This window comes from Balaenoptera physalus (assembly GCF_965194825.1).
Source record: "Balaenoptera physalus genome assembly, chromosome: 11".
NCBI lineage: Eukaryota > Metazoa > Chordata > Mammalia > Artiodactyla > Balaenopteridae > Balaenoptera > Balaenoptera physalus.
The window spans coordinates 112,013,302-112,026,809 of NC_138896.1; positions in this window are offsets into that span (position 1 = coordinate 112,013,302).

Below are 13,508 nucleotides of genomic sequence, written 5' to 3' on the forward strand. Positions count from 1 at the left end.
AAATCCGCTCATCATGCTGCTACTAGCCTTATGACATTGATTTCATGGCTGAGTGATATTCCATTGTACATAAGGACCACCACTTCGTTATCCATTTTTCTCTTTCCTGGGATATTTAAGGTGTCATGAAGTGGAGGTTCTTGTCAACAGAGCAGCCCTAAACTTTTGGGTGCCTGTGTCTTGCTGATTTTTAGTTTTCCCAATTTATACGCCCATGAGTGGAAGTGCCCTATGCGCTCTAAGCTGTGTTTTTTCGGTGTTTCAGGACACACCGTACACTTCTCCAGAGTGGCTGTTGGCAATTTACATCCCGCCCATCAGCGTAGCAAGGCTCCCATTTCTCCACGGCCTGTCCTGCATTTCTGGTTTTTACACTTTTTTCAGCATGGCCCTTTTGACCGATGGGAAGCGAGACTTCTTTGTAGCGCTGATTTGCCTTTCCAGGTTGCTTGGTTGGCCAAAAAGGGCGTATGCATTTTTTCCTGAATATATTCAGGAAAAAACGCAAACGCCCTTTTTGGTCTAGGGCATCATTGTGGACGTTTTGCCGCTTTTCATGTGCTTTAAAGGCGATTCGAATCTACCTCCTGAAATCTGTTTCCTGCAATTCTGCCTTGCTTTCAAATCCTCTTCGGTGCCTTTCCTCAATATATTTGTGGCCGAGAGTTATCATTTATAACTCTGCAGGTTTGTGAATTGCAGTGCCCCTGAGCTCCATTTTTCAACTCGCTTTTTTGGGAGCTGGCCACAAAAGCGCAGGAGTGCCTCAGGCCCTATTCTGGTTCCGGGCGGCAGGCCGAGCCTGTGGTTAATTCTTCTTCCTGATGGCAAAATAGAGTGACCTGTGCCTGTCCCAACACCTAGAGCTAGTCTCTCATTGGCTCCCCCTCTTCCCGTTCATCCTCAGGACAAATTGCAAGCTGTACGGAACAGGAGGTTAAAGGTGCTGATGCTCCAAGGAGGGAGAGTGCTAGTAAAGCGGCTGGAATGGCGAACCCGAGCACAAGGAGATGAGAAATGAGGTGCGTTTTAGAAACCTTTCCCGATCACACGGTGTACCACCTTCTGGGTTTCTCATGCATGTTTTCGATGTAGGAAGATGCCCTTGAACCTGGAGATTTGGGACCCATGGGATGGGTAACAGGCAGTATTACTTTAAAGGCTCTGCCTTTGCTTCACCAACCTCACCAAACCTCTCAGCCCGGAGAGTGTCCACACTTCTGTCTCATCCAGCTGTGGGTCTAGATATGGTCAATCCAGGTTGCATCACAGCCCCTGAAAGAATTTTGTAAGAATTTCTCTCTCTTTCACTGTCTTTGTTTCACGGGTTTTTAAAAGTAATTTATTTTTATAATGGGGTTTAGCTGCTTTTCACGGCTGTGTTTATGCCGCTTTACACCCACTTGACTCACTTCCAGAGAGATATCAATACATAGGTTTGAAGATTCTTACTAGTCAGATATATTCTTGTGCGGTGAATAGGGGGTGTTGAGTCCAGTTCACTGAGCAAGGAGTAGGTCTCTCTATTACATATTGGGTTTATGGAACGGTATCTGAGCTAATTTGAAACCCTTGTTTTATGCATCACCCCACCTCACCTTTCCCTTTAAGCAGCCATAGTGTGTTTTCTAAACGTGTGACTCTGTTCTGTTTTGTAATTCAGTTCAAGTGTAGCGGTTTTTACATTCCCTCTATAAGTGATAGCTTATGATAAGTGTCTTTTTCTGTGTGACTTATTTCACTTAGAATCGTCGTACCTAAATCCGCTCATCATGCCGCTACTAGCCTTATGACATTGATTTCATGGCTGAGTGATATTCCATTGTATATAAGGACCACCACTTCTTTATCCATTTTTCTCTTTCCTGGGATATTTAAGGTGTCATGAAGTGGAGGTTCTTGTAACAGAGCAGCCCTAAACTTTGGGGTGCCTGTGTCTTGCTGATTTTTAGTTTTCCCAATTTATACGCCCATGAGTGGAAGTGCCCTATGCGCTCTAAGCTGTGTTTTTTCGGTGTTTCAGGACACACCGTACACTTCTCCAGAGTGGCTGTTGGCAATTTACATCCCGCCCATCAGCGTAGCAAGGCTCCCATTTCTCCATGGCCTGTCCTGCATTTCAGGTTTTTACACTTTTTTCAGCATGGCCCTTTTGACCGATGGGAAGCGAGACTTCTTTGTAGCGCTGATTTGCCTTTCCAGGTTGCTTGGTTGGCCAAAAAGGGCGTATGCGTTTTTTCCTGAATATATTCAGGAAAAAACGCATATGCCCTTTTTGGCCAAGGGCATCATTGTCGACGTTTTGCCGCTTTTCATGTGCTTTAAAGGCGATTCGAATCTACCTCCTGAAATCTGTTTCCTGCAATTCGGCCTTGCTTTCAAATCCTCTTCGTTGCCTTCCCTCAATATATTTGTGGCCGAGAGTTATCATTTATAACTCTGCAGGTTTGTGAATTGCAGTGCCCCTGAGCTCCATTTTTCAACTCGCTTTTTTGGGAGCTGGCCGCAAAAGCGCAGGAGTGCCTCAGGCCATATTCTGGTTCCGGGCGGCAGGCCGAGCCTGTGGTTAATTCTTCTTCCTGATGGCAAAATAGAGTGACCTGTGCCTGTCCCAACACCTAGAGCTAGTCTCTCATTGGCTCCCCCTCTTCCCGTTCATCCTCAGGACAAATTGCAAGCTGTACGGAACAGGAGGTTAAAGGTGCTGATGCTCCAAGGAGGGAGAGTGCTAGTAAAGCGGCTGGAATGGCGAACCCGAGCACAAGGAGATGAGAAATGAGGTGCGTTTTAGAAACCTTTCCCGATCACACGGTGTACCACCTTCTGGGTTTCTCATGCATGTTTTCGATGTAGGAAGATGCCCTTGAACCTGGAGATTTGGGACCCATGGGATGGGTAACAGGCAGTATTACTTTAAAGGCTCTGCCTTTGCTTCACCAACCTCACCAAACCTCTCAGCCCGGAGAGTGTCCACACTTCTGTCTCATCCAGCTGTGGGTCTAGATATGGTCAATCCAGGTTGCATCACAGCCCCTGAAAGAATTTTGTAAGAATTTCTCTCTCTTTCACTGTCTTTGTTTCACGGGTTTTTAAAAGTAATTTATTTTTATAATGGGGTTTAGCTGCTTTTCACGGCTGTGTTTATGCCGCTTTACACCCACTTGACTCACTTCCAGAGAGATATCAATACATAGGTTTTAAGATTCTTACTAGTCAGATATATTCTTGTACGGTGAATAGGGGGTGTTGAGTCCACTTCACTGAGCAAGGAGTAGGTCTTTCTATTACATATTGGGTTTATGGAACGGTATCTGAGCTAATTTGAAACCCTTGTTTTATGCATCACCCCACCTCACCTTTCCCTTTAAGCAGCCATAGTGTGTTTTCTAAACGTGTGACTCTGTTCTGTTTTGTAATTCATTTCAAGTGTAGCGGTTTTTACATTCCCTCTATAAGTGATAGCTTATGATAAGTGTCTTTTTCTGTGTGACTTATTTCACTCAGAATCGTCGTACCTAAATCCGCTCATCATGCTGCTACTAGCCTTATGACATTGATTTTATGGCTGAGTGCTATTCCATTGTACAGAAGGACCACCACTTCTTTATCCATTTTTCTCTTTCCTGGGATATTTAAGGTGTCATGAAGTGGAGGTTCTTGTCAACAGAGCAGCCCTAAACTTTGGGGTGCCTGTGTCTTGCTGATTTTTAGTTTTCCCAATTTATACGCCCATGAGTGGAAGTGCCCTATGTGCTCTAAGCTGTGTTTTTTCGGTGTTTCAGGACACACCGTACACTTCTCCAGAGTGGCTGTTGGCAATTTACATCCCGCCCATCAGCGTAGCAAGGCTCCCATTTCTCCACGGCCTGTCCTGCATTTCTGGTTTTTACACTTTTTTCAGCATGGCCCTTTTGACCGATGGGAAGCGAGACTTCTTTGTAGCGCTGATTTGCCTTTCCAGGTTGCTTGGTTGGCCAAAAAGGGCGTATGCGTTTTTTCCTGAATATATTCAGGAAAAAACGCATACGCCCTTTTTGGCCAAGGGCATCATTGTCGACGTTTTGCCGCTTTTCATGTGCTTTAAAGGCGATTCGAATCTACCTCCTGAAATCTGTTTCCTGCAATTCTGCCTTGCTTTCAAATCCTCTTCGTTGCCTTCCCTCAACATATTTGTGGCCGAGAGTTATCATTTATAACTCTGCAGGTTTGTGAATTGCAGTGCCCCTGAGCTCCATTTTTCAACTCGCTTTTTTGGGAGCTGGCCGCAAAAGCGCAGGAGTGCCTCAGGCCCTATTCTGGTTCCGGGCGGCAGGCCGAGCCTGTGGTTAATTCTTCTTCCTGATGGCAAAATAGAGTGACCTGTGCCTGTCCCAACACCTAGAGCTAGTCTCTCATTGGCTCCCCCTCTTCCCGTTCATCCTCAGGACAAATTGCAAGCTGTACGGAACAGGAGGTTAAAGGTGCTGATGCTCCAAGGAGGGAGAGTGCTAGTAAAGCGGCTGGAATGGCGAACCCGAGCACAAGGAGATGAGAAATGAGGTGCGTTTTAGAAACCTTTCCCGATCACACGGTGTACCACCTTCTGGGTTTCTCATGCATGTTTTCGATGTAGGAAGATGCCCTTGAACCTGGAGATTTGGGACCCATGGGATGGGTAACAGGCAGTATTATTTAAAGGCTCTGCCTTTGCTTCACCAACCTCACCAAACCTCTCAGCCCGGAGAGTGTCCACCCTTCTGTCTCATCCAGCTGTGGGTCTAGATATGGTCAATCCAGGTTGCATCCCAGCCCCAGAAAGAATTTTGTAAGAATTTCTCTCTCTTTCACTGTCTTTGTTTCACGGGTTTTTAAAACTAATTTAATTTTATAATGGGGTTTAGCTGCTTTTCACGGCTGTGTTTATGCCGCTTTACACCCACTTGACTCACTTCCAGAGAGATATCAATACATAGGTTTTAAGATTCTTACTAGTCAGATATATTCTTGTACGGTGAATAGGGGGTGTTGAGTCCAGTTCACTGAGCAAGGAGTAGGTCTTTCTATTACATATTGGGTTTATGGAACGGTATCTGAGCTAATTTGAAACCCTTGTTTTATGCATCACCCCACCTCACCTTTCCCTTTAAGCAGCCATAGTGTGTTTTCTAAACGTGTGACTCTGTTTTGTTTTGAAATTCAGTTCAAGTGTAGCGGTTTTTACATTCCCTCTATAAGTGATAGCTTATGATAAGTGTCTTTTTCTGTGTGACATATTTTACTCAGAATCGTCGTACCTAAATCCTTTCATCATGCTGCTACTAGCCTTATGACATTGATTTCATGGCTGAGTGATATTCCATTGTACATAAGGACCACCACTTCGTTATCCATTTTTCTCTTTCCTGGGATATTTAAGGTGTCATGAAGTGGAGGTTCTTGTCAACAGAGCAGCCCTAAACTTTGGGGTGCCTGTGTCTTGCTGATTTTTAGTTTTCCCAATTTATACGCCCATGAGTGGAAGTGCCCTATGCGCTCTAAGCTGTGTTTTTTCGGTGTTTCAGGACACACCGTACACTTCTCCAGAGTGGCTGTTGGCAATTTACATCCCGCCCATCAGCGTAGCAAGGCTCCCATTTCTCCACGGCCTGTCCTCCATTTCTGGTTTTTACACTTTTTTCAGCATGGCCCTTTTGACCGATGGGAAGCGAGACTTCTTTGTAGCGCTGATTTGACTTTCCAGGTTGCTTGGTTGGCCAAAAAGGGCGTATGCGTTTTTTCCTGAATATATTCAGGAAAAAACGCATACGCCCTTTTTGGCCAAGGGCATCATTGTCGACGTTTTGCCGCTTTTCATGTGCTTTAAAGGCGATTCGAATCTACCTCCTGAAATCTGTTTCCTGCAATTCTGCCTTGCTTTCAAATCCTCTTCGTTGCCTTCCCTCAATATATTTGTGGCCGAGAGTTATCATTTATAACTCTGCAGGTTTGTGAATTGCAGTGCCCCTGAGCTCCATTTTTCAACTCGCTTTTTTGGGAGCTGGCCACAAAAGCGCAGGAGTGCCTCAGGCCCTATTCTGGTTCCGGGCGGCAGGCCGAGCCTGTGGTTAATTCTTCTTCCTGATGGCAAAATAGAGTGACCTGTGCCTGTCCCAACACCTAGAGCTAGTCTCTCATTGGCTCCCCCTCTTCCCGTTTATCCTCAGGACAAATTGCAAGCTGTACGGAACAGGAGGTTAAAGGTGCTGATGCTCCAAGGAGGGAGAGTGCTAGTAAAGCGGCTGGAATGGCGAACCCGAGCACAAGGAGATGAGAAATGAGGTGCGTTTTAGAAACCTTTCCCGATCACACGGTGTACCACCTTCTGGGTTTCTCATGCATGTTTTCGATGTAGGAAGATGCCCTTGAACCTGGAGATTTGGGACCCATGGGATGGGTAACAGGCAGTATTATTTAAAGGCTCTGCCTTTGCTTCACCAACCTCACCAAACCTCTCAGCCCGGAGAGTGTCCACCCTTCTGTCTCATCCAGCTGTGGGTCTAGATATGGTCAATGCAGGTTGCATCCCAGCCCCTGAAAGAATTTTGTAAGAATTTCTCTCTCTTTCACTGTCTTTGTTTCACGGGTTTTTAAAAGTAATTTATTTTTATAATGGGGTTTAGCTGCTTTTCACGGCTGTGTTTATGCCGCTTTACACCCACTTGACTCACTTCCAGAGAGATATCAATACATAGGTTTGAAGATTCTTACTAGTCAGATATATTCTTGTGCGGTGAATAGGGGGTGTTGAGTCCAGTTCACTGAGCAAGGAGTAGGTCTTTCTATTACATATTGGGTTTATGGTACGGTATCTGAGCTAATTTGAAACCCTTGTTTTATGCATCACCCCACCTCACCTTTCCCTTTAAGCAGCCATAGTGTGTTTTCTAAACTTGTGACTCTGTTCTGTTTTGTAATTCAGTTCAAGTGTAGCGGTTTTTACATTCCCTCTATAAGTGATAGCTTATGATAAGTGTCTTTTTCTGTGTGACTTATTTCACTCAGAATCGTCGTACCTAAATCCGCTCATCATGCTGCTACTAGCCTTATGACATTGATTTCATGGATGAGTGATATTCCATTGTACAGAAGGACCACCACTTCTTTATCCATTTTTCTCTTTCCTGGGATATTTAAGGTGTCATGAAGTGCAGGTTCTTGTCAACAGAGCAGCCCTAAACTTTGGGGTGCCTGTGTCTTGCTGATTTTTAGTTTTCCCAATTTATACGCCCATGAGTGGAAGTGCCCTATGCGCTCTAAGCTGTGTTTTTTCCGTGTTTCAGGACACACCGTACAGTTCTCCAGAGTGGCTGTTGGGAATTTACATCCCGCCCATCATCGTAGCAAGGCTCCTATTTCTCCACGGCCTGTCCTGCATTTCTGGTTTTTACACTTTTTTCAGCATGGCCCTTTTGACCGATGGGAAGCGAGACTTCTTTGTAGCGCTGATTTGCCTTTCCAGGTTGCTTGGTTGGCCAAAAAGGGCGTATGCGTTTTTTCCTGAATATATTCAGGAAAAAACGCATACGCCCTTTTTGGCCAAGGGCATCATTGTCGACGTTTTGCCGCTTTTCATGTGCTTTAAAGGCGATTCGAATCTACCTCCTGAAATCTGTTTCCTGCAATTCTGCCTTGCTTTCAAATCCTCTTCGTTGCCTTCCCTCAATATATTTGTGGCCGAGAGTTATCATTTATAACTCTGCAGGTTTGTGAATTGCAGTGCCCCTGAGCTCCATTTTTCAACTCGCTTTTTTGGGAGCTGGCCGCAAAAGCGCAGGAGTGCCTCAGGCCCTATTCTGGTTCCGGGCGGCAGGCCGAGCCTGTGGTTAATTCTTCTTCCTGATGGCAAAATAGAGTGACCTGTGCCTGTCCCAACACCTAGAGCTAGTCTCTCATTGGCTCCCCCTCTTCCCGTTTATCCTCAGGACAAATTGCAAGCTGTACGGAACAGGAGGTTAAAGGTGCTGATGCTCCAAGGAGGGAGAGTGCTAGTAAAGCGGCTGGAATGGCGAACCCGAGCACAAGGAGATGAGAAATGAGGTGCGTTTTAGAAACCTTTCCCGATCACACGGTGTACCACCTTCTGGGTTTCTCATGCATGTTTTCGATGTAGGAAGATGCCCTTGAACCTGGAGATTTGGGACCCATGGGATGGGTAACAGGCAGTATTATTTAAAGGCTCTGCCTTTGCTTCACCAACCTCACCAAACCTCTCAGCCCGGAGAGTGTCCACCCTTCTGTCTCATCCAGCTGTGGGTCTAGATATGGTCAATGCAGGTTGCATCCCAGCCCCTGAAAGAATTTTGTAAGAATTTCTCTCTCTTTCACTGTCTTTGTTTCACGGGTTTTTAAAAGTAATTTATTTTTATAATGGGGTTTAGCTGCTTTTCACGGCTGTGTTTATGCCGCTTTACACCCACTTGACTCACTTCCAGAGAGATATCAATACATAGGTTTGAAGATTCTTACTAGTCAGATATATTCTTGTGCGGTGAATAGGGGGTGTTGAGTCCAGTTCACTGAGCAAGGAGTAGGTCTTTCTATTACATATTGGGTTTATGGTACGGTATCTGAGCTAATTTGAAACCCTTGTTTTATGCATCACCCCACCTCACCTTTCCCTTTAAGCAGCCATAGTGTGTTTTCTAAACTTGTGACTCTGTTCTGTTTTGTAATTCAGTTCAAGTGTAGCGGTTTTTACATTCCCTCTATAAGTGATAGCTTATGATAAGTGTCTTTTTCTGTGTGACTTATTTCACTCAGAATCGTCGTACCTAAATCCGCTCATCATGCTGCTACTAGCCTTATGACATTGATTTCATGGATGAGTGATATTCCATTGTACAGAAGGACCACCACTTCTTTATCCATTTTTCTCTTTCCTGGGATATTTAAGGTGTCATGAAGTGCAGGTTCTTGTCAACAGAGCAGCCCTAAACTTTGGGGTGCCTGTGTCTTGCTGATTTTTAGTTTTCCCAATTTATACGCCCATGAGTGGAAGTGCCCTATGCGCTCTAAGCTGTGTTTTTTCCGTGTTTCAGGACACACCGTACAGTTCTCCAGAGTGGCTGTTGGCAATTTACATCCCGCCCATCAGCGTAGCAAGGCTCCCATTTCTCCACGGCCTGTCCTGCATTTCTGGTTTTTACACTTTTTTCAGCATGGCCCTTTTGACCGATGGGAAGCGAGACTTCTTTGTAGCGCTGATTTGCCTTTCCAGGTTGCTTGGTTGGCCAAAAAGGGCGTATGCGTTTTTTCCTGAATATATTCAGGAAAAAACGCATACGCCCTTTTTGGCCAAGGGCATCATTGTCGACGTTTTGCCGCTTTTCATGTGCTTTAAAGGCGATTCGAATCTACCTCCTGAAATCTGTTTCCTGCAATTCTGCCTTGCTTTCAAATCCTCTTCGTTGCCTTCCCTCAATATATTTGTGGCCGAGAGTTATCATTTATAACTCTGCAGGTTTGTGAATTGCAGTGCCCCTGAGCTCCATTTTTCAACTCGCTTTTTTGGGAGCTGGCCGCAAAAGCGCAGGAGTGCCTCAGGCCCTATTCTGGTTCCAGGCGGCAGGCCGAGCCTGTGGTTAATTCTTCTTCCTGATGGCAAAATAGAGTGACCTGTGCCTGTCCCAACACCTAGAGCTAGTCTCTCATTGGCTCCCCCTCTTCCCCTTCATCCTCAGGACAAATTGCAAGCTGTACGGAACAGGAGGTTAAGGGTGCTGATGCTCCAAGGAGGGAGAGTGCTAGTAAAGCGGCTGGAATGGCGAACCCGAGCACAAGGAGATGAGAAATGAGGTGCGTTTTAGAAACCTTTCCCGATCACACGGTGTACCACCTTCTGGGTTTCTCATGCATGTTTTCGATGTAGGAAGATGCCCTTGAACCTGGAGATTTGGGACCCATGGGATGGGTAACAGGCAGTATTACTCTAAAGGCTCTGCGTTTGCTCCCCCAACCTCACCAAACCTCTCAGCCCCGAGAGTGTCCACCCTTCTGTCTCATCCAGCTGTGGGTCTAGATATGGTCAATGCAGGTTGCATCCCAGCCCCTGAAAGAATTTTGTAAGAATTTCTCTCTCTTTCACTGTCTTTGTTTCACGGGTTTTTAAAAGTAATTTATTTTTATAATGGGGTTTAGCTGCTTTTCACGGCTGTGTTTATGCCGCTTTACACCCACTTGACTCACTTCCAGAGAGATATCAATACATAGGTTTGAAGATTCTTACTAGTCAGATATATTCTTGTGCAGTGAATAGGGGGTGTTGAGTCCAGTTCACTGAGCAAGGAGTAGGTCTTTCTATTACATATTGGGTTTATGGTACGGTATCTGAGCTAATTTGAAACCCTTGTTTTATGCATCACCCCACCTCACCTTTCCCTTTAAGCAGCCATAGTGTGTTTTCTAAACGTGTGACTCTGTTCTGTTTTGTAATTCAGTTCAAGTGTAGCGGTTTTTACATTCCCTCTATAAGTGATAGCTTATGATAAGTGTCTTTTTCTGTGTGACTTATTTCACTCAGAATCGTCGTACCTAAATCCGCTCATCATGCTGCTACTAGCCTTATGACATTGATTTCATGGATGAGTGATATTCCATTGTACAGAAGGACCACCACTTCTTTATCCATTTTTCTCTTTCCTGGGATATTTAAGATGTCATGAAGTGGAGGTTCTTGTCAACAGAGCAGCCCTAAACTTTGGGGTGCCTGTGTCTTGCTGATTTTTAGTTTTCCCAATTTATACGCCCATGAGTGGAAGTGCCCTATGCGCTCTAAGCTGTGTTTTTTCCGTGTTTCAGGACACACCGTACAGTTCTCCAGAGTGGCTGTTGGCAATTTACATCCCGCCCATCAGCGTAGCAAGGCTCCCATTTCTCCACGGCCTGTCCTGCATTTCTGGTTTTTACACTTTTTTCAGCATGGCCCTTTTGACCGAAGGGAAGCGAGACTTCTTTGTAGCGCTGATTTGCCTTTCCAGGTTGCTTGGTTGGCCAAAAAGGGCGTATGCGTTTTTTCCTGAATATATTCAGGAAAAAACGCATACGCCCTTTTTGGCCAAGGGCATCATTGTCGACGTTTTGCCGCTTTTCATGTGCTTTAAAGGCGATTCGAATCTACCTCCTGAAATCTGTTTCCTGCAATTCTGCCTTGCTTTCAAATCCTCTTCGTTGCCTTCCCTCAATATATTTGTGGCCGAGAGTTATCATTTATAACTCTGCAGGTTTGTGAATTGCAGTGCCCCTGAGCTCCATTTTTCAACTCGCTTTTTTGGGAGCTGGCCGCAAAAGCGCAGGAGTGCCTCAGGCCCTATTCTGGTTCCAGGCGGCAGGCCGAGCCTGTGGTTAATTCTTCTTCCTGATGGCAAAATAGAGTGACCTGTGCCTGTCCCAACACCTAGAGCTAGTCTCTCATTGGCTCCCCCTCTTCCCCTTCATCCTCAGGACAAATTGCAAGCTGTACGGAACAGGAGGTTAAGGGTGCTGATGCTCCAAGGAGGGAGAGTGCTAGTAAAGCGGCTGGAATGGCGAACCCGAGCACAAGGAGATGAGAAATGAGGTGCGTTTTAGAAACCTTTCCCGATCACACGGTGTACCACCTTCTGGGTTTCTCATGCATGTTTTCGATGTAGGAAGATGCCCTTGAACCTGGAGATTTGGGACCCATGGGATGGGTAACAGGCAGTATTACTCTAAAGGCTCTGCGTTTGCTCCCCCAACCTCACCAAACCTCTCAGCCCCGAGAGTGTCCACCCTTCTGTCTCATCCAGCTGTGGGTCTAGATATGTTCAATGCAGGTTGCATCCCAGCCCCTGAAAGAATTTTGTAAGAATTTCTCTCTCTTTCACTGTCTTTGTTTCACGGGTTTTTAAAAGTAATTTATTTTTATAATGGGGTTTAGCTGCTTTTCACGGCTGTGTTTATGCCGCTTTACACCCAGTTGACTCACTTCCAGAGAGATATCAATACATAGGATTGAAGATTCTTACTAGTCAGATATATTCTTGTGCGGTGAATAGGGGGTGTTGAGTCCAGTTCACTGAGCAAGGAGTAGGTCTTTCTATTACATATTGGGTTTATGGAACGGTATCTGAGCTAATTTGAAACCCTTGTTTTATGCATCACCCCACCTCACCTTTCCCTTTAAGCAGCCATAGTGTGTTTTCTAAACGTGTGACTCTGTTCTGTTTTTTAGTTCAGTTCAAGTGTAGCGGTTTTTACATGCCCTCTATAAGTGATAGCTTATGATGAGTGTCTTTTTCTGTGTGACTTATTTCACTTAGAATCGTCGTACCTAAATCCACTCATCATGCTGCTACTAGCCTTATGACATTGATTTCATGGCTGAGTGATATTCCATTGTACATAAGGACCACCACTTCTTTATCCATTTTTCTCTTTCCTGGGACATTTAAGGTGTCCTGAAGTGGAGGTTCTTTTCAACAGAGCAGCCCTAAACTTTGGGGTGCCTGTGTCTTGCTGATTTTTAGTTTTCCCAATTTATACGCCCATGAGTGGAAGTGCCCTATGCGCTCTAAGCTGTGTTTTTTCGGTGTTCGGTGTTTCAGGACACACCGTATACTTCTCCAGAGTGGCTGTTGGCAATTTACATCGCGCCCATCAGCGTAGCAAGGCTCCCATTTCTCCACGGCCTGTCCTGCATTTCTGGTTTTTACACTTTTTTCAGCATGCCCCTTTTGACCGATGGGAAGCGAGACTTCTTTGTAGCGCTGATTTGCCTTTCCAGGTTGCTTGGTTGGCCAAAAAGGGCGTATGCGTTTTTTCCTGAATATATTCAGGAAAAAACGCATACGCCCTTTTTGGCCAAGGGCATCATTGTCGACGTTTTGCCGCTTTTCATGTGCTTTAAAGGCGATTCGAATCTACCTCCTGAAATCTGTTTCCTGCAATTCTGCCTTGCTTTCAAATCCTCTTCGTTGCCTTCCCTCAATATATTTGTGGCCGAGAGTTATCATTTATAACTCTGCAGGTTTGTGAATTGCAGTGCCCCTGAGCTCCATTTTTCAACTCGCTTTTTTGGGAGCTGGCCGCAAAAGCGCAGGAGTGCCTCAGGCCCTATTCTGGTTCCGGGCGGCAGGCCGAGCCTGTGGTTAATTCTTCTTCCTGATGGCAAAATAGAGTGACCTGTGCCTGTCCCAACACCTAGAGCTAGTCTCTCATTGGCTCCCCCTCTTCCCGTTTATCCTCAGGACAAATTGCAAGCTGTACGGAACAGGAGGTTAAAGGTGCTGATGCTCCAAGGAGGGAGAGTGCTAGTAAAGCGGCTGGAATGGCGAACCCGAGCACAAGGAGATGAGAAATGAGGTGCGTTTTAGAAACCTTTCCCGATCACACGGTGTACCACCTTCTGGGTTTCTCATGCATGTTTTCGATGTAGGAAGATGCCCTTGAACCTGGAGATTTGGGACCCATGGGATGGGAAAGAGGCAGTATTACTTTAAAGGCTCTGCGTTTGCTCCCCCAACCTCACCAAA